Below are 22,784 nucleotides of genomic sequence, written 5' to 3'. Positions count from 1 at the left end.
ACCAATGGTACCCAAGGATTTTTCGGAGAGACACAGTACCAAAGGAGTCCAGTCTCAGGTCACTGGATAGCATCCATGTCTCACAACCATATAGCAAGACAGGAAGCAGCAGGACTCTAAAGACATGGACCTTCATCTTTTTGCATAGATATCGGGAGCACCACACACCTCTTTCCAGTGACCTCATGACCTCCCATGTTCTCCCAATCCATCTACTGACTTCATAGGAAGAGTCACCAGAGACATGAATGTCACTGCCAAGGTAAGTAAACCTCTCGACAAGGTTGACAGTTTCTCCGCAGACATACACACTGCTGATGGCTGTGCCCAAGAGGTCATTAAATGCCTGGATCTTGGTTTTTATCCAGGACACTCGCAAGCCCAGACACTCAGACTCCTCGCACAGTCTCTCAAGCACCCTGATCAGAACCTCCATTGACTCTGCGAAGATCACAGCATAATCAGCAAAGTCAAGAGCTGAGAATCTTTCTTCCCCAACAGATGCCCCACAGCCGCTGGACCCCACGACCTTGCCCAACACCCAGACATTACACGCACTGAACAGAGTAGGAGCAAGAACACACCCTTGACACACCCCAGAATCAACTGGGAAAAATGCCTACATAACCCACTCCTTGCAGCACTTCATACCAAGCCAAAACTGTCTTCTTGTATCTTTCATGTATGCTGATTGCTGTCATATTGCCCTGTTTTGATTCCACTTGTTTTTCTTGGTGGAGAATAAGAAGAGATCTGTGAGTAATGTATTTTGTTTGAGAAATGTTGTAACTCTGTTAAATGAAACAGATATACCAGGTGAGACACAAAAATAACTGGACTGGGCTTGGGGCTTTCCTGGAAAACTTTCTGGAGGTCAGCTGGACGTGAATCATAGAACTATATCTCCTCCTACACGCCCTCTCAAACTGCCGACCGACTAGGTATATCCTGTGAATAGCCCAGTCAGTATTTGCACAAAAATCGGTACACGAGTTGGCGCGACAATGTCGGGTGAAAAATGCGAACAGCGAGACAAGACAATGCTCCTGCGCACAATGGTTTTTGACTGACAAAACATTCCTGTCCTTAATCATCCTCCCTATTCGCCTGATTTAGTTCATTTTGATTTTTACTTGTTCCCGAAAATCAAAAGTGACTGGAAGGGAACACATTTTTTTTCAATGGATGAAGTGAAGACAGAAATGGCAAGCCGGTGGAAGAGCCTCAAGCAAGAAGACTTCCAGCCTGTTTCAATCAATGGAAGATATGTATGGATCGGTGTAGAAATCGGAAGGGGGAGTATATAGAAGGTGACAAATGTAATTCATCAATAAATATATATATTTTTTTACCAATATGGTTATTTTTGTGTCTCACCTCGTATTATCTGAATTTTTTCTCTTCCAGGAAACCTTCAGTTAAGAAGACCTTATGAAAATATCTGCAGTATGCAAAGTGCTTGGGTGATACTCTGCCTGAATTCACATTGAATAAGGGATATTACTCTGTTGGGCCCTTCAGTGAGGTCCTTAACCTAAAAATTGGAGTGGAATCTCCGGTGGAACTGCACAATGGCTGACCGTGCACTCTGATATGCAAAGGTCATGCGAAAAATAGATTAATACAGTGTAATAAATATGGGAAAAAAACACAAAACACACTTATTAAACTGCTCACTGTATATGGTGTTATGTCAGGGCTTTCATGAGGTACATTTCCATGAGAACTTTCTTTAAGTATTCTAGTAGATTTGCTTGCCATTATCTCCTGTTTTCCTCAAAGAAGACAGTTCTTTTGATGACTGCTGGCTCCTGTCAAAGAATGAGTGATTAATGTAGTTTTAACTTTAGGAGGAGGAGGAGTAGCGGAGTGGATGGCTAGGGAAATGTGCCAGAAATAGGAAGGTTGCTGGTTCAAATTCCATAAATGCCAGAAGTGATTCCACTCTATTGGGCAATTGAGCAAGACCCTTAACCTGCAATTGGTCCATCCTGGGAATGACATTAATCTGCATCTAGCCCTGCAAGCAGGGAAAACTCAGACGTTGATGGCAGAATTGGCACTCCAGCCACTGTAATCAAAAACCTAACACTGTTCCATTTTATTTGAACTAGTGTGGTGCTGAGGTATCACCCATTGCAAGGCTGCACTCGGGTCCTAATTTGAGATCTTGAGGTGGTTCATTGTGTGGTGTATATAGCAACGTGAAACACATCCACCTCCTCATCCTCCTTGATCAGTCTCAAGGATTGCAGCTTTATCTCATTTCATATCGATGGCCTTGAGATTATCACAGCAGGTTGCTTGGCAGACCTAAATTGGCCATTTTTCTGGAAAATACTTAGTACATAAAAAGAGTATTGAGTCATCAGTTTTTTGAATTGTAAACCTGGATATCCTTTATTTACACAAAGAGTTTAAACCCCCACATGCCTTGTTCAAAGCATCATGACCTAGTGAAGAAATCTAACAGAAAGCTTTCTTTAATCAGCTAGGTCCATTTACATATAATGACAATGAGGTATTTCAAACACACCAATATAGATAAATGGTATAGTCCAGAAACACACCTCTAAAATAAGTATTTAAGTCCCAAATTATTTAATTGTTAAGGGTCATGGGTGAATACCTGGTTAAAAGGAATAAGACTTCTTATATGTAAACTGATATCAGAGAACAAATTAGTTCAATGATATATATGATTATTCATATTCATATGATTATTTTAATCTCATTTTAAAATTTAAATGTACTCATATAAAAGTCAGGATGTCCTAGTTAAACAGGCAGACAGTTTTGAGTACGTTTTTCTCTTTTAGCCATTCTCTTGGGGATCCACCCACAGCATATAAGAAACATAAGAGAACCGTAAAACACACAGAGATACTACAGTACATACTAACTAAACAATAAAAAGAACAGATATTACACAAATAATGTATGAACAGAACAATATTATAAAAAACAGTGGAATGAATTTTGGAGACTCTTAGCATAAGTCCCAACAAATTATGCCAAAAAGCCCCCACTAGAGGAATGATCTGTCAACCTTTGGTTTGTGAACATAAAAAAGCAGACTAAGATTCTTTATACAGTAAATAAAAACCTTCATTACACCGATTATGTTCTTAACAAAATCTTCAAGGAGTGCAAAAGACACAGCAGCAGTTGCCGGAAACAGGCAATACTCTCAAAAACACAGATTCAGATGAGAGTTCAAAAAATAGAGCAAGGGTTCAAAATTCAATTAAACCACAAAAAAAGGCACAATAGCAATATTCAATAGAACTCACCAAAACCACCAAGCGCATTGCAATGCACCGCAAGGGAGTATGGGTTGTCCTCAGTCTTTATTGGCTTGAGGGCTGTTCATTGGCAGTGACTGGCAGGTGGACCCGCCTCTTGGGGAACCACCCACAAAACACATGGAACATAAAAGATACAAAGAGACACAGAAATCAAGTGAACAACAATGTTAACAAACAAAAGAATCAAAAATGGAAAGAAAGACATAAAAATGAAATTTGAACCCCAGCCAAGGGGAAACTCTGGCTGAAACATGACAAAATTATAATGAAGAGAAGAAGAAGAAAAAAAAAAAAGCAATTTAAACAAGAGCCAGGGGAGGAACACTGGCTTGCCCATAACAGGAGCTTGAAAAAACACGAGAAAGTATCAGCCTTTGTAATCTTTAATAAAGAACCAGATGCTGTAACAGAGATGCGGTACATACTTTATATACAGGTAACAATCAGTCAGCCTCATGAAAAGGAATTTCATCTTCTCCTATTTAAATTCCAAAAGCTTTCATATTGTAGATTCAGTAAACTCATGGTTGGATGTTTGTAAAAGTTATTGACTCTAAGAGATTCCAGAAAGGATAACATTTTCTTTAAAAGACAATGCTAGAATGTTAGATTAACAGTGGACATTGCCATATTTGAAAACAAGTTATGTGAAATAGCGATAAAATAAACATCTGCTTTTGACTGAAACAACATTCAGAACTTCTTTATTTTGAACAGTGATGATTCAAGCAAAAAATAACAATGAATAAATCTTCGGCATTCAGTTAAGTTGACTCACAAGATACAAAATTACTTAATTGTGGCTAGCTTTATTTCTTCGGGGAAGAGTACAATATAAAATAAAATCATTTTTGAAACTCTGGAATAATACAAATGCCATTGTAAGAAAAGGCCCATATGTCTCAACAATGAAATCTTCTTACCATAGCAATGCATATCCTTATTAGTACTTCTCGCTCCACTGTAGAAACTGCACAAAACATTCTATTGTCACTTGCTTTAAAAATCTTTGGCAGTTATCATTACCAACTTTGTTAACACTTTTTATTTTCAATATCTTACTGTGGTAGTTGGTACCTGTACAGTCTTGTCAAGCTGCGCCTTTTGACCACTGATCAAGATATCATAGTAGTTAGTATCAGGGATGATGGACAGCATCATATTATTGCATTAAAGTTACAGATTTCACCAAGTGCCATATAATTTTATTTCTAAGTAATAATATGAAATTTTAAGTTGGTTATATAGATATATAGATGGGGACATGTGACAATGTTGATCAACAAATCTTTCATACGTTCTGAAGTATTTCTTACTCCTGCAGCATACATTAGCTGATATATCAGACATTAAAGCAGCTTGGCTGGTCTGTAGCACATATACTAACTGTCTCATTTTTATCTCTGGCAGTACCCTCTGAATTTGGATGTGGCGACTAGGGCAATCACCCCAGGCCCCACGCCTGAGGGGGGCCCTGCGATAGGAGATTCTTTTGTCACCGTCAGCTCATCATATAAATATGCGGGGCCTCTGCAAGACATTCAGTTATAGACTGAAATACGGTATGTGGTGGATTTCTTCGGAAACCACTTATAAACGGCCACTAAACCAATATAAGAACAATTACAATACGTAATGTAATCAAACGGCCAATTGTACCTAAATAAGGCACCATGTTTTTTAACAATAATAAGGCGTACAGCATTAGAGGCGGACAAGCCCGTGAGCGTGGTGATACGGTATATAGCCTACACTTATGGCTCTCGGCCCCGCATATGACACTCGCCCAAGGCCCTGCGTACGCCTAAGGCCAGCTCTGTCTGAATAGTCTTCAGATAAGAAGAGAGAGCAATTGCTAAGATGTAAAGAGCAACAGACCAAGAGATGCATGTGTCTTTTAACAAAGAAACGAAAACAGAACATGTTTCACAAGAGATTGTGATTTGTGATGAAAACCACAGGCCTATATTGCTATCGTGGTTGGACACAAATTGCAAGGATTCATTTGGACGAGCACTATCATATTGCTGGAGTCAAAATGCTAAGATAGAGAATCAAGTTGAGATGAAAAAGCTATTAATCGTAAACCAAAATTACACAATCTAAATAATTAAAATTACTAATTGCAAGGTCAAATCTGCAGTCTTGGGGAAAGAGGTAATGGTGCTGCATGGGAAATTATAAGCAGGTCTTCGTGCATTGAATTATGGTGAAGCAGTCTGTTAGCACACTGCCAAGGTCACATAGCAATCCACTTTTTCCCCACAGAGATTCTAAAATGTTGCTTCAGAAAGATATTAAAATCAACCCTTAGAACCCTGCCCTTCCCAGTGTTTTGGCACTATAGCCTCCCCAGCAATTTTATACATCAAAATTTTTGGGTTTTAAAATTATTGAGACGGTACAATTGTATATTTTCATAGATAACTAAGAAAGAAAGGCTTTAGAAGATACATTGATAAATACTGTGAAAAGAAGAGATAAACAAGGAAAATGGTTTAGGGTTCCGGGGATACCTCATTTAATGTCTGGGTGGTAAAATGAAAGAAAGAGAAAAAATAAAAATAAAAAAACAGGTTGAAACTAGTCTACATTGTAGCCTGTAAATGAAGAGCTGTATCTTCTTTAGAAGTTGGGTCCACATTGACTCTTCCTGTCTGCTCCCAGTTTTAATCAGAAGAGATGGTGCTAGTGATGGTAGAAGCAAAAATGACGTTGCTAGTCTTCCAGCTTCCTTTGTTCTAAAGGAAACAGAAATACTGTTAGTGATTGTGCCACATATTTTTACACACAGACATGCTTATGAGATACGCCGTTTGCTTCTAGATAGATAGATAGATAGATAGATAGGCAAGGAACTAACATTAATATACCCACACCTAAAAATAAAGTTCAGCTTTTAAAATAGTAAAGTCTCATGACCTGAAAATAAATATCTGAAGCAAAAAAGATACTATTCAAGTTCATTATTAATCCTGCGTGTTCAAGTTCATTATGAACCCCAGTTAGGTTGAGGGTGGTAGTGAGTGGAGAGGTTAAATGTAGGCCACCGACAAATGTAAGGATAAATTCTTGGGTATACGTAATACCAGGATGACCAAAATCTGCGACACATGACCTCAAGCCAACACACCAGCATGAACTGATTCAGGGACATACGGTAATTCAGTAGTAGTTTTACCTGGTTACGGCTTATTGTATGAATAATCTTCAAGATTAGGATGTATAATAGACAATACGTCTAATTTTGCTGGTTTCTGCCCGGGTACTTTACAAGTAAATGTTTCAATGAACTTGACACTCATCACTATGGGACCTGCATCTGGCTATGATTCATTTAGATCATGCTGTCTGGAGAAAGTTGTCCACTTTCTAATTTTTGTCCAGTGGTGGATAAAAAAAGTACAAAATTAAACTGGCTTAAAATAATGTTCAATAAGTGTGCCTCTGGCACCCTGCCCAGGGTTTGTTTCCTGCCTTGCGCCCTGTGTTGGCTGGGATTGGCTCCAGCAGACCCCCGTGACTCTGTAGTTAGGTTATAGCGGGTTGGATAATGGATGGATGGTAGTGTGCCTCTGGTTAAGATGAGATAGATTTTTACAGTTCATGGAGATCACAAAAAAAAAGCTGTTGTGTTCCCTTCAGCTGACGACTCCTCTCTGAAGTAGGTAATGTCCCAAATGCTTATTTCCCCACCCTGAGCCTGATGTCTTTCTCCCAAAGACCCTGAAATTGCATTAGCAGGTTTGACTAGTGATCGGTGAATGGATGGTTGAGTAAGGTAAGCGGATCGACTTTTACTTTTCTAGTAAAAAAATGAAACACATGAAAGGCATTAAGTCTGAATCTACTTATAAATTACAGAACACAAAATTAAAGTAACACAAAAATAAGTTAACACAGCAGCAGTAAAAATGTGCTGTTAGCGGGAAGACCTATAAATAATGTGAATGAAGTAGTATAAAATCGAGAATTATGTATTCCTTTTTATGTAGTCAGAATTTATCAAAAATTGCCAGCGCTTTTTACTCTGTTTAAACTCCCCCTAGTTATGTCCACATTGTCAGTCAGTCTTCCATCCACAAATATTGTTAATTAAAATGTGATTGCCTAGACTCTGTTGTGGTCATTTTTTTTTTCATTTCACTATACTGTGACATTTTCTGCAATGTCTTGTTCTTCCTCATAGTTGTTAGTGCAAATCTGTTGAATTCCCTTGTGTATAAAGTGCATTGTTTATTTAATATTTCTTATCTATGAAAAATATTTTTTACTTCGTTTGAATCAATGATTTGTTATTTCATTGTAATTTGGTCATTCTAATTTGTGCATAAAATATAACTGGCTTTGTATTTGTTTTACAGATAAGAAAATGAATGAGGAGACTCATTTTGTAAATGAAATAAGCAGCTGTAGCCTTGATTGTAGATCTATAATGTGTTGTGACTTCATTTCGTTGACTGGTCTTAAATCCTTTTCTATTTTGTCACTTTATTATGCTGCGACCCCTGCTGTTCCAATCTAAGCGAAGGTGCCAGGTGTTAACAGTTTCACACTTCAGTTCAAATGCAACATAAACTTGGCTTTGAGTTTCACTCATGCGTTGGAGATTTTTAAGAGACCTTGAAATTTCTGTAATAGCTACAGAGCCAGTAATAGCTATGGTGCCATTTGTGCAATTTGATTGTGGTCAGTGTAACAGGGCAGCGGTCAGGGGACAGATTTTATAAGTAGCCTTCTAATGTTAAGAAGAACTAAATAGTTTTTAAAATGTTTCTGAAAAAAATGAAATCTAATCAAGGTAAGGGCAGTTTGATGTATGTCTCTCCTTCTGGATGTGGTTCATTTTGGATTTCAACAATGAAGATGTTTGATTTGCTTGCATAGAATGATTCTCTTTCTTCTGCAAGTTATCATCATGGATTCTAATTGTGTTGTGTTATAGAAGCAGTATTAATGTAGGGCTGTGTCGGAAGCTGTTCTGTCACTTGCAGATATGTCACCAGCAATAACCTTATACCTGTTCCCTCAATATTAAATAACAGGCCAATTGAAAATTTCAAAATCTTATGTATTGCATTTGCAGGAAGTGTCCAGCCTCCCACATTGGTTAAATGGGGAGATGGCTAGCAGACCATTTTAGGGAGCCTGTACGAGCTGCTAAATTTCAAAGTTCTTACAAATCCTACTGTAGAACACTTTGCTTCCTTTGATCATAGCCACACTGATCTCTCTGTTTGTGTTCTTTCTCAGGGCTTCAAAGACACTTTTCAATGAAAAAGAAGTTAATTTTTAGCCTGAGAGCACATATTTCTCGACATCTTAGTAACCGACTAACCTTTCATTCTCTCGCTTCATCTAAAACTGCATTTTCACATCTACTTTCACCTTTTCTCCTATCATCTGCTCTGGTTTGCACCCTACTTCCCTTCTATATAGGTAACTTGCTTTTTCTTTTTCAGTTGCACACCTAATGAAGGCTACAGCCAAAATAGTGTGCCTTTAACTTTCTTTTCTTTACAGTGTGTTATAGAAATGTTTGAAGGAAATAACTGCATGGCTTTATTGAATATACAGTACGAATTTGCAGATTAACTCAAACTTTTCCTGGATTTAAAATTGGTAATTAGGTACTTCTTCTTCTTATTATTATTATGTTACCATATTTTTCCAGACTACAGAATAGACTTTCAATAATGAATGATGAATGAAATGCAAAGGCACAAATGTATGATTATACAGTGCAAAAGGCTTAATGACAACATTTAGGGGAATGCAGGCTAAGAACAAATTTCTCATTAAAATTACAAAAAGAGAACAATAAATACATGGATTAAGTAACAAAACGATTTAGTAGATTGTCATAATTTGGGATCTTTAAAATTTTTTGAAGAGTTAGGTGAAAAAAGAAAATGTTATTCTGCTCTATCTGCATACCCAGTTCAATGGGGGGCCATTTCAGCCATACTGGCATTCTGGCAAAAACATAGATCTCCATGGAGAAGATCACTTTGCTTCAGTATACAGATGACAATGTCACATTGAGTCAGAAGCCATGCACTGCAAAAAATAAAATCTAAGCAAGTGAAAAATATTTACAGTATATCATGACATTAAATCTTGTTTCCCTTATTGTAAGAATTATTGGCTCATCAGAAAATTTCAATTTATGATTATTTAGCTACCCTTTAGAAATCTTACAAAGTAAGTTTTGTTTACCCCATTGACAGTTTTTTTTTTATATTTTCCTAAATAAAAGCAAAACAACTCCCATTTAAAGATTTTTGTCTAGTTTTTACATATGCATTTTATGCAGTGTGGACACCTGGGTTTCGGCTTTCTATGTGTGCAGTTTCGAAATAAACAAATGCAAGTACAAACTTTACTAATTACATAAAGAGTAATTTAATTACATAATGAATACCTAATGACACAAAGTAGTTTAACGCAGCTTGACAGCTAGTCAGCAGCTCTAGTCAGGGTGTGCTAGACTAAAGTAGTGACTCTTCATCCTAATTAAAAGCTGAGATTTCTTATCTAACAGGCAGACTGTTCCGCAGCTTTGGGTCCCTATAACTAAATATCCACTTTTTATTGTATTCATGGAATCTTTAATAGTTTGTAAGTAATAATAAGTTCAGATAGGTAACTAGGGCTTTGACCACTTAATGCTTTATATGTTAAAAAGCAAATTTGAAAATCAGCCCTACGCTTAACTGAGGAGATAATGTAAGGAGACTTGAGAACCAAAGTTCTGTGTTCATGCTTTCTGGGTTTTGTAATGATTCTTGCAGCAGCATTTTGAATCAACTGAAAACTGCATAAAGAACAATTTCAACATGCAGTAAACACCACATTGCAGTAGTCAATCCTACTATAATTGAATGCATTAATTATTTTTTAAGTATCCTGCATATTTAGAAAATGTTTCCGTTTTTAAAATGAAAAAAACATATTTTAGACAGTTTTGTATTGTGTGTTTTAAAAGACATACTAGTGTCAAAGATTACCTCTAAATTGTGTGTCACTTCAGTAAAAATAATGGTTAATCCATAGTTTATTTAGTCAATAAAAGACAAAATATTGTTGAGGTCTGCATCATTCCTCCCAATAAATAACATTTCTGTTTCTCCTGCACTCAGGGACAACTAATTCTCATGTAGCCACTACTTTAACTCACACTTAATTAAAGACACTAACGGAGAAATGTCATTTGGTCTAAAAGAAATGTATAGCTGTATAAATGTATACCAGTGAATAATAATGTTATTTTTTTAAATGATAGTTCCCAATCGGAGCTTGTAAAGAGTAAAGGTAAGAGTGATGAGCCCTGCTAAACACCATAATTAACTACTGGGCACAATGACACAGTACTGGAATCAATTTGATAAATATGAACTAAACCAGGCAAGAACAGGGCCTGTGAGCCCATGTAATTTTCCAGCCAATGTATTTTAATGGTGTCAAAGGCTGTGTTTAAATCTTACAGCCTTATTACTGTAGAATTTCCGTCATCAGAGGATATTAAATTGTCACTTAAAACACGATCTAGTGCCATTTTCATACTATGAACAGTGCAGAAGCCAAACTAGAAATTTTTCAAATAAACTATGATGTGTAAGGCAAGAGTAAAGCTGTGTGGTAACTTTGAAGGGTAAATTTGAAATAGGTCTATAATTAAGTTTATCTGAATCTGATTTTACAGTAATGGTCTTTTCAGAGAATGTATCCAGTACTGTATCATTCAGTAATGAAATATTGATGATGCTAAGAATGGGTGCTGTCAGAACAATCATTGAACTTTGCACCAGTTATTGTTGAGACTGGCTCTAAGAAACAAGTAGTAGGTTTCATTTTAGAAATGAATGTTATGATTTTCTGTTCTGTTACCAAATTAATATTACTAAAGTAGTGTGTGCAAAGTGAATCAGAGCTTGCCAATGTGGCATTTAGTTTGCAAGGTAATGCTGAAATCTGGGGTTTCACATTGTCAATGTTATCATGAAAGATGTTCACAAAGTCTGAACTGCTAATGTCTGTACATATTTTGCATCGTTGTTCAGAATTCCCATTGGTTAGATTTGCCATTGCTTTAAACAGTACAATAGGGTTATTTCTGCTGTCATCTAATAACCTAGAATAAATATTCACAGCGGCCTATAAAGGAAGCATTTTTATATTTTTTCACATGTCTCTCCATAAAGTTTGGAAGACCTTCAGCTTTGCTGCTCTGACATTTTTGACTTTGTAATTTAAGACCCTAAGCGTTGGCATTAAAGAATGGTGAGTTTAAATGCACTTTAATCAGTTTTGTTTCAAGGGGAGCTACTGCATCCAAAACTGCTTTCAAAGCCACTTTATAATTTGATGTTAGCTGATCAAACTAGTTTTACATAATTATGCTTGAGTTTCTCAAAATATTAAACAAATATTGATGCTGAGTTACAATAGAGATGTCACACTGTCCTTATTTTTAGTCTACAAGTGTAAATAATGTGTAATAATAGGCAATATTCACTGAATTTGCTATACCTTGGTGCATATACCATCAGCTCTTTGCAGCTTCTAAGAGCTAGCTTCATATGCCATCAGCCCCTAGTGCTTATTTATTTTTTGGACTTTGACTTTCATTTCAAATGGGTAATCTGTATGGAGTTCTTAACAGGTTTAAATCCAAAATAGAACTGACTCAAGATGAGAAATATGGTGGCTTTAAAGGCCGAGAAAGGGTCCGGAACCGGAAGTGACGTCCTCCTTGGGGCTGGAATCGGAAGTTCTGTCATCCATGGGTGTGGAACCGGATGTGATGTCATCTATGGTGCAGGAACCATGTGGGATTTCCTGTGGATGGTGTGCAAAGGATTGAGAGAGAGAGTTAGTGCAACTTGCCACCCCCTGGTCTGACATGGAACTGCTATTATTTAGGCCCTTTAGCTGCCTCTCACTCGCACATGTGTGACAGTGGTTTGGTTTTGGTAGCATATTTTTTTTCTCTACTAGTAACGACCACTGCCTGTCCTTGATTATGATTCTTGGCTCACATTTTTATCTCCTGGCTTGTTTATGTGCATAATAATCTCAGACCTTGAATCCCATAACACTTGTTGTGTTTAACACTAGAATTACCAGAGCCTACGAAAAAACTCGTAGATCCGTCTCACCTTAAATCACTTCTCACCTCTCCGTCAGTGTCATTTGTCCTTTAAATGTGTTGATAAGCAGCAAGCAGCCTACTATCACATCCCCTACCGGCGCACAGTTTTCTCAGCTCAAGTCTATTTACCTGCATGTAAGTTGCTTAGTTATATAGAGTGAGAAGTCAAACAAAATCACACCTTTTATAAATACTATATTGTTATTTGGAACACATGCATTTCATGTATGTTCCGTGTCTGCAACGATCTATGTCAGGAGTGCCCACACTTTTTCAGCTTGCAAGATACTTTTAAAATGACCAGGTCAAAATGATCTACCTACATTAAAAATGCTAGTGTTTCTTCTAACATACTGGTCATCTCGCATGCACGCACGATCAAACACACAAACTACTGCAAAACTCCGGCTATCTAAGTGATCTAATTAGCCTTCCAATTTATATCGATTAAAGAAGGGATTAAAAAAAAAATGTTGTTTATGGGCTGAATGTGGAATTGGAAGGGGATTTTTTTCTCTCACAATGTCACAATTGAAGTCTGTTTGTCTGATCTATCAATCTATCATTGCTATTCCAAAGAAGGAAAATGTGGAAAGGCACTTTCGAACTGTTCATAAAAACGATCTGAGAAAGAGAATGGAGAGGAACTAAAATCGCAGTTGAGACGCAATGGAAGGCGTGTGCACAACTTGACAGCATACACTACAGAGCAGATTGAAAATTCTCTGTCAGACTTTATCTAATGGAAAAAAAGTAACAAGTCAAGTGTTGCCCAATGTAACAGAGTAAGAGTAGCATTTCTTCTTCACAAATGTACTCAAGTAAAAGGTATGGTACAGTAAAACTACTCTTAGAAGTACAATTTTTTTTAAAAGTTACTCAAGTAAATGTAACGGAGTAAATGTAACTCGTTACTACCCACCTCTGACACTCATATATACACTCACCTAAAGGATTATTAGGAACACCTGTTCAATTTCTCATTAATGCAATTATCTAATCAACCAATCACAAGGCAGTTGCTTCAATGCATTTAGGGGTGTGGTCCTGGTCAAGACAATCTCCTGAACTCCAAACTGAATGTCAGAATGGCAAAGAAAGGTGATTTAAGCAATTTTGAGCGTGGCATGGTTGGTGGTTCCAGACGGGCCGGTCTGAGTATTTCACAATCTGCTCAGTTACTGGGATTTTCACGCACAACCATTTCTAAGGTTTACAAAGAATGGTGTGAAAAGGGAAAAACATCCAGTATGCGGCAGTCCTGTGGGCGAAAATGCCTTGTTGATGCTAGAGGTCAGAGGAGAATGGGCCGACTGATTCAAGCTGATAGAGGAGCAACTTTACAACGTTACAACCGAGATATGCAGCAAAGCATTTGTGAAGCCACAACACGCACAACCTTGAGGCAGATGGGCTACAACAGCAGAAGACCCCACCGGGTACCACTCATCTTCACTACAAATAGGAAAAAGAGGCTACAATTTGCACGAGCTCACCAAAATTGGACAGTTGAAGACTGGAAAAATGTTGCCTGGCCTGATGAGTCTCGATTTCTGTTGAGACATTCAAATGGTACAGTCAGAATTTGGCGTAAACAGAATGAGAACATGGATCCATCATGCCTTGTTACCACTGTGCAGGCTGGTGGTGGTGGTGTAATGATGTGGGGGATGTTTTCTTGGCACACTTTAGGCCCCTTAGTGCCAATTGGGCATCGTTTAAATGCCACCGGCTACCTGAGCATTGTTTCTGACCATGTCCATCCCTTCATGACCACCATGTACCCATCCTCTGATGGCTACTTCCAGCAGGATAATACACCATGTCACAAAGCTCGAATCATTTCAAATTGGTTTCTTGAACATGACAATGAGTTCACTGTACTAAAATGGCCCCACAGTCACCAGATCTCAACCCAATAGAGCATCTTTGGGATGTGATAGAACGGGAGCTTCGTACCCTGGATGTGCATCCCACAAATCTCCATCAACTGCAAGATGCTATCCTATCAATATGGGCCAACATTTGTAAAGAATGCTTTCAACACCTTGTTGAATCAATGCCACGTAGAATTAAGGCAGTTCTGAAGGCAAAAGGGGGTCAAACACGTATTAGTATGGTGTTCCTAATAATCCTTTAGGTGAGTGTATATATATATATATATATATATTATTTATAATGTAGGTAGATCATTTTGACCTGGTCGTATTAAAAGTAGCTCGCAAGCCAAAAAAGTGTGGGCACCCCTGACATAGATCGCTGTAGGCACGGAACACACACGAAATGCATGTGTTCCAAATAACGATATAGTATTTATAAAGGTTTGATTTTGCTTGACTTCTTACTCTATACAACTAAGAAACTTACACGCAGGTAAACAGACTTGAGCTGAGAAAACTGTGTGCCGGTGGGGGATGTCATAGCAGACTGCTTGCTGTTTACTGCGTATCAACACATTTAAAGGACAAAAGACAATGACGGAGAGGTGAGAAGCGATTTAAGGTGGGACGGATCTACGAGTTTTTTCGTAGGCTCTGGTAATTCTAGTGTTAAGTATTAGTGAAAGACTCTTTTATTCTTTCTAATTAATAATGTTTTTTCTGCAAAGTTCCTAGTAGCTAAGAAAATAGTTGCTAGTCTTGTGTTTTCTACTTACTTTCATGGTCATCACTTGCAATTATCAATTTTATAACCTTATTCTGTAGCACTTGATTCCAAAAAGTACACATAATGAGGTTGCCTGTTTTTACACTGTGCTAATTACATTCAAACACTGTTTGATTTGGCTGATCACTTGGTGGGTCATGGTCAAATTCATCATACTGCATCTCTTCAGGTACCGGCAAGCCACGATTGTATAGAACATTAAGCAGCACGCCACATAGTTGTACAATGCAACACACTTTCTGTGTACTATAGAGCAGCACATTAAATGAGTGGAAATGCTTTCCATTTTCATAAGCAAATTAATTCTCTGAAGGCGCCTTTATAGTGTAGCAATGGCGCCAATCGCCACAACGGATAGATTCTCTATTCTTTACATGGCTCTTTGAGGTGATTCGCTATGTTTAAAAGGACTGCTTGTCTTTTGATGCACTAGTTGGAAAAAGCACCTGCAATTGTGCAGAGTTGCAGTTTTTATAGGCTCTCCTGCTATAGATGATGTAATGCCAGCTCATTCTTTAGGTGATTCATCCCTGGATGATGTAACTTGTCCAGCACCATTGTAATAGCAATGTGCGTGCAGCTGACTGCTCCGATTACATTTGGAAAACCAGACGTTGCTGGTAATTGCGCCTTGATGTTTTCCAGTTCAACCACAGTGTAAGGAAATCTTATATATCTGGATGACAAGTGGATAATACCATCCCATACAACTGGCATGGCGCAACTCACTGATGTTTGTGAAATACCTGATTGGTCAGCAAGTTCATGTTAAAATGCTCCTGTGGCTAAAAACCCAAGAGTGCATAGAACTTGCATAGGAGGACGAAAATTCTGCCTTTGTAAAGCTTGCACCAGTTCAGCACGCAGTTCCAATCGAAATCGCCTTAGAAGCCAGTCATCATCATCATCTATAAATATGCACTATCTTCTAATTCTTCCATTTGCAATGTATTCTAACAACGCTAAAGCAGCTATCCTAGTTGGAAAAGTTTGGCCTTTTGATGCACCATTATATTGTTACAGAATAATTACAATCAAGTGAATTAAATCTGTAAACAAAATGCAATTAATTTGGGGTTATTTGATAATGCCTGTGTCATGAATGCAAATATGAAAAAGAAAGATAAATGACACAGAAACAGTAGCACTGCTTTGGAGCTGGGTGCCGCCTGTTTGTAAAACCGAGCAGAAAAGTGCGTACACAAGGTGTGGGGCTGCCGTGAAAATGTGTGTGGCTTTATGCCAAGCTTAATTTTTATACATCTCGAAGTAAGTGTGGAAACGGACGTATGCAACATTTTTGTGCATACGCACAATTTATAATTTATATGAAGCCCAAAGTGACTAGTGCAGCAGTACATGCACGAGGAAGAGTAATGTCATGCAGGCTAGTGCTAGGAGGTGCAGCTAAGATGATTTAGTTAAAGATTAATTACTTTACAGAATGCAACCTATGAATGAAAAAAACGGAGCTTACCGCAGGCTGTCCACTAGAGCTTCTTATAGTCTATCTTCAGTTGTTTGTCATCTTTACTGTTGAGTTGATTTTATTTTTAATATTTGTCTGTTCAGGCTTTGATTTTATATTAATGGGAATATTTCTACTTCACAGTAAATAATTTTACACCCAGAACTGTATGTTCTTTTTAAAGGGCTGTTGATAATAAAATCTACCTTTGGTCTCAGTTGTTCCCAAACTAGTAGCAAAACATCTGCTCCCACATGTGGTCTGTGACAAAATGTAAATGTAAATGAATATTCCCATAGCATGGACTAAGTGTGTTAGGAACATAAGAGAGAGGGAGGATGAGAGCATGCGCTGAGTGTTGTCACACCCACCATACAACAAACCACTTGGATTGATATCCAAGTGCAGCCGTGCAATGGGTAACACCTCAACACCACACTTGAACAGTGTAAGATTTTTTATGGTGACTGGAGTGCCAATTCTGCCACCAACTCCCGAGTTTTCAATGCAAGTTGGTGGACCTGATTACAACGGAGTAGAGTCACTTCTGTTGGTTTATGGGATTCGAACTGACAACCATCCAATTGCCAGTGCAGATCCCAAGCCTTGGAGCCACCACACCGCCCCTAATATAAGAGACTATGTTGAACAAGGAGACTTAAGTAAAACAGCATTAAAGGGTTGGGTTCCATTGAAAAGCAGTGATGCTAATGAATAACAATAAATGAAAACTATTCTAAAGTAAGTAGTGCTAAAATATTTCAGCAAAATGAAGGCTTCAAATCCAAAGTGACCACCAAATTCTTCTGGGTCAACCCAGAAAAGGTGGGACTTCTGTAATACACTGGAAGTGAGCTTGTTCGTCTGATGTGGGATCACCATCCTCTTTGGGGTGGAGAAAGGAAGAGAGGTTAGATACTCACCTAAACTCGTCCACCATTTTACCACCATTTTTTGTGCAAAACCTCCAGCACATGTCAGTAACATCTGTTTGTGACAACAAATGCAGTATATACAATATAAAAGATACAATATACAGTTAGGTCCATAAGTATTTGGACATAATGGATTTGAAATGAAGAAATAATTACATAATTTAAGTGTAGGCTTTCAGCATTAATTCGAAAGGTTTAACTGAAACACAGAATGAGCCATTTAGGAATGACAACCATTTTTATACATGGCCCACCCATTTTCAGGGGCTCAAAAGTGTTTGGACAATTGACTGACAAGTTATTCCATATCCAGGTGTTATAAGGTCAATCATTGTCTCATTAACTATTATGCAGGTAGAAGGTCTGGAATTGATTCCAAGTGTGGAATTTGCATCTGGAAGCTGTCGCTGTGAACTCTCGATATGAGGTCCAAACAGCTGTCCATGCAAGTAAAAACAATCCACCATTAGGCTGAGAAAACAAAATAAGCCCTTTAGAGAGATGGCAGAAACCACTTAATACATTTTTTAAAAGAAGGAACACACTAGTGAACTTGGCAACACCAAAAGATCTGGACAACCACAAAAGACACTGTGTTGGATAATCGCAGAATCCTGCCTTGGTGAAAAACAACCAATTCATGACTTTTAGCCAAATCAAGAACTCTCTCCAGGAGGTAGGCCTATCATTGTCAAAGTCTACAGTCAAGAGAAGACTTCATGAAAGTAAAGACCACACGGTGCAAACCACTGGTAAACCTGAAGCATAGGAAGGACAGGTTAGACTGCAAGAAAATATTTTTAAAAATCCATTCCAGTTTTGGAACAGTTTCCTCTGGAAAAATGAAATTAAGATCTATATATACCAGAATGATGGATAGAGAAGAGTATGGAGAAGAGAAGAAATGGCTTATCAGTGAAACATGGTGGAGGCAGTGTTATGGCATAGGCATGTGTGACTGCCAATGGAAATGAGTCACTGGTGTTTATTGATGATATACCTGCTGGCAGAAGTAGAAGGATGAATTCTGAAGTGTATCAGGCTATAACGTCTGCTCAGATTCAGACAAATTCTACACAAATGTTAGGACAACACTTCACAGTACAGATGGGCAATGAGCCAAAACATACAGTGAAAGCAAACCAAGTGCTTTTCAATGCAAAGAAGTGGAACATTCTTCAATGGCCAAGTCAATCAAATGACCTCAACTCAATTGAACATAATTTTCACAAAACTGAAGGCAGAAAGTCCAACAAATAAACAGCAACTTAAGAGCACTTGGAGATGGCCATGCATTACAGACTTTCAACTTTGTATTGAAAATGTTCATTATATTTATTACTCTGTTAGTTTGTCCAAATACTTTTGAGCCCCTGAAAATAGGGGGGGCATATATAAAAATGTTTGTCGTTTCTGAACAGCTAATACAATATTTTTGTTAAATGTCCTAAATTAAAATTGCAAGCCTACACTTCAATCACATAATGATTGCTTTATTTTCAAATTCATAGTGGTGGCGCCCAGTGCCAAAAATATGAAAATTGTATCACTGTCCAAATACTTATGGACCTGACTGTAAGTATATTTTCTGTATGACTAATGGAATTATATATTTTTCTGTTTAAAGATTGTTTTTTCTGTACTAAATGATTGATGTGTGCTTTATATGTTCCATTTGTTCGATATACCTAATTGTGTCATGTTTCCTGCCTATTCTATATTGTGGATTGACTATCAGTTAGAAGGATAATTTGTATTTTATTATAAGTTTCACGGTACATTGTGAAAATGGTCATTAATTTTACAGTGTAAAACTGTTAGATAGCAAGAATAAATAACTGTAAAATGTAAAATAATAAAACACTCTAGAAAGTTGATTCTGTTCATGTTGACATAGTTTTTTTCCAATACGTTTCATCACTCATCCAAGTGACTTCCTCAGTCTCAGTTGACTGCAGGTTTCTCCAACCTTATAAACAGTACCTTGGCCTAATGACCGAACTAGCACCATTGACTAACAATGGGCCGCGTGATCAATGATATGCAAATTATCCATTGATCAATGGCCATGAGTACCATTCACAGAGAGTTGGGGAATGGCTGCACTCACCGCACTGTAAGATGGGGAAAGATGTACCCTTAGGCCCCCTCCTCGGTTCAGAGATGGTTGTTCCTTTTTCATGTAAATGGTCTCTTTGACTCCTCACTCAAACCAGTGTTCCTCCCTGTCCAGGATATGCACATCTTCATCACTGAAAGAGTGACCACTGTCCTGTAGATGTAAATACACTGCAAAGTACTGGCCTGACGAAGTAGCTCTTCTGTGTTGTGCCATCCACTTTGCCAGTGGTTGTTTGGTTTCCCCGATGTATGATTCATGGCAATCCTCTTGGCACTTAACTCTGTAAACTATATTACTCTGTCTGTGCAGAGGCACCTGATCCTTGGGGTAAAACCAATTTTTTCCGTATCGTGTTTTGGAGTTTGAAAGCCAACGAGACCTGGGGCCTCATGTATAAACGGTGCGTACGCACAGAAATGTTGCGTAAGAACTTTTCCACGTTCAAATCGCGATGTATGAAACCTACACTTGGCGCAAAGCCACGCACTTTTCTATGGTACCTCATGCCTTGTCGTACACAAGTTCTCTGCTTGGTTTTGCAGACTGGCGGCACCCAGCGTCAAAGCAATGGTACTGTTCCTGTGTGGTTACTCATTATTTTCCTGACGCAGCTTTATAAATACACCGAAACTAACCGCATATTGTTTATTAGTGTAACGCATCTGATTGTAATTAACTTGTAACAATATAATGGTCCAGGGAACAGCCATAGTATTCCAAATACCATAACTGCTTTAGTGTTTTTACTCTCACTTCTCTTTCATCTTCTTCTTCTTCTTTCAGCTCCTCCCGTTAGGAGTTGCCACAGCGGATCATCTTTTTCCATATTACTCTCACTGCACCACTCAGAGTATTGATATCACTGTATCTGAGTGTGAATCACAGCAGCAGCTGATCGGAAAGAGAATTATCGGTATACAGTTTCATGGACACAATGGTCTCAGCCACTGCAAAACGTTTTAAAGCCTTTCCTGTACAGACCTTGCGGTTCAAAACAGTTTAATCCCAATAACTTTAAATGCAGCCAATCAAGTGCTCCTTGTAGAACTGTTTGTACTAATAAGTACAATCACCCCACTGTTAACTTGCACTATAGTTATAATATCGCACAACCTGAGCCACTTTATAAAGCGCGTATTTACATATGATGACGATATCATTTGTAAGGTGAAATGCAGCAAAATATGTTTATTAAATTATACAGATAAAACTTTAACTTCATTTAAATAATCTATATTCTTCACTGGGAGTGTCGTTAAGGATAGAATAATTAAACATGTACTACGAAGATATTTCAATGTTCCTTAAACGTTTTGAAGAATCGGTGCTAAGCTTACAGATGGCTTAACTTCTATTACAGAGCTGATTGTGTGGCGATCGGCTACTTGGGAAAAGAAAAGCACTGACTGCAGTGACGGCTACGCCAATATATATTGAATATAAAACAGAAAGAGAAAATAACAACACAACTAAAAACGCAGCAACAAATTTCGGCAAAAGTTAAATGCTTGTGTCATGAGCACGAGGCGGCTATGCAGTGTTTACAACGGACGTGGCCATCCACCGTGCATAAGCTACCTTACTGACATTGGCGGGTGAAGGAGCCACAGATTCTTCCTCTGCCCAGTGCCACCACAAGCCTAGAACCGCCCCTGAGTACTGCTGCAATAAAATATTTCATTGAAATGAAACCCATGTTTAATAACGTGCTTTATCTCCTATTATCATTAAAATGATATCACGTATACATCTCAGTATTTTAGTTATTCAGAGAGCTGTAATATCACGAATGTAATTGATTCTGTGTCCAGTTGGAGGAAGAGAGCCGGTTTAAGAAGCAAGTAGTGATTCACACACATAGGCACCTAGAAGATCAAATACAAAACAAAGCATTTAAGATTTGAGAAACTGGTTAATTAAACGATTTTAAGATGAAGTTTATGAGGTTCTACTTTAACAAAATAAAACTACGTGATTAAAGTGGAAATGTCGAGATTGAAGTTGACATTTCGTGCTTTTTCCCCTACTGTGTGCCTTTTTTTCCCTGTACCCTAATAAGCTTTCATATGACACTCAGACAGTGGGCTACAACTCGGCTTTTCACAGCGACTTTGATATGTGACTTCTTTTGTATTTCCGGCACTGTGCGATTTTGTGAATGTGAGCTTTCAAGTTTCTCCCACACGCTATGTCACTCGATCAACTTCCTTTTGTTGATTATACCACGGTTTATTTGAACAAATAGTATGTTTTTCATTTGCCTCCACTTGGTATTCGCTGAAATTCTTATATTTTTCCCCCGTGCTTTTCCCATTGTCTTTTCACAGAAGGCTGAGCTTAAGGGCGATTTATATTCATTTGCATATTCAAAGAGGCGTAATTCTGGGAGGAGTTGGGGTGTTACATAAAGCGCGTGCACGAGCGTTAGTTTTCACGCTGATCGGGATTTATGTAGCAGAAGAACGTGGAAGTTGAGTACGCACAGATTCCTGCATCTGGATTTTTCTGTGCGTGAGCACATTTTGGCTTTTGTGCTTACGCCATGTTATAGTGCGAGTTCTACGCACGGCGTTATACATGAGGCCTCTGGTGATTTGAAAAAATGTGTCTCAGCTGTTCTGATACTCCTGACACATAAAGGATCACCAAAGGTTTTCGCTTAGGCAGCAGTTGTCCTTCCTCTCTCATGGATTGCTTAGAGCATTATTTAGGCGTCTTCCCTGCTTTGACAAAAGTACAGCTGGGATAACCACATTTACTCAGGGCCTTTTTGATATGATGTTCTTCTGCTTCCCTGGCTGCTGTGTCTGTGGGTATGGTGTTTGCTCTGTGTTGCAGAGTCCTGATGACCCCTTTTTTGTGCTGTAGCATATGGTAAGAGTCAAACCTTAAATACTGATCTGTATGCATTGGTTTACGGTGCACATCAGCTTTCAAATGTCCCCCATTGCTGATGGAAAATTCATAATCTAAGAAAGATAGCTTGTCACGTTTCATGTCCTACCTGGTGAACTGGATGTGTTTGTCCAATGAGTTGATGTGGTCAGTGAATTGTGGTACCTCCTGAGATTTGATTTTCACCCAGGTGTTGTCCACATACCTGAACCAATGGCTTGGTGGTGTTCCAGGA

Source organism: Polypterus senegalus, chromosome 1, assembly GCF_016835505.1.
Source record: "Polypterus senegalus isolate Bchr_013 chromosome 1, ASM1683550v1, whole genome shotgun sequence".
Lineage (NCBI taxonomy): Eukaryota > Metazoa > Chordata > Cladistia > Polypteriformes > Polypteridae > Polypterus > Polypterus senegalus.
The sequence above is the reverse complement of the archived record's forward strand: the minus strand, read 5'-3'. Positions refer to the sequence as shown.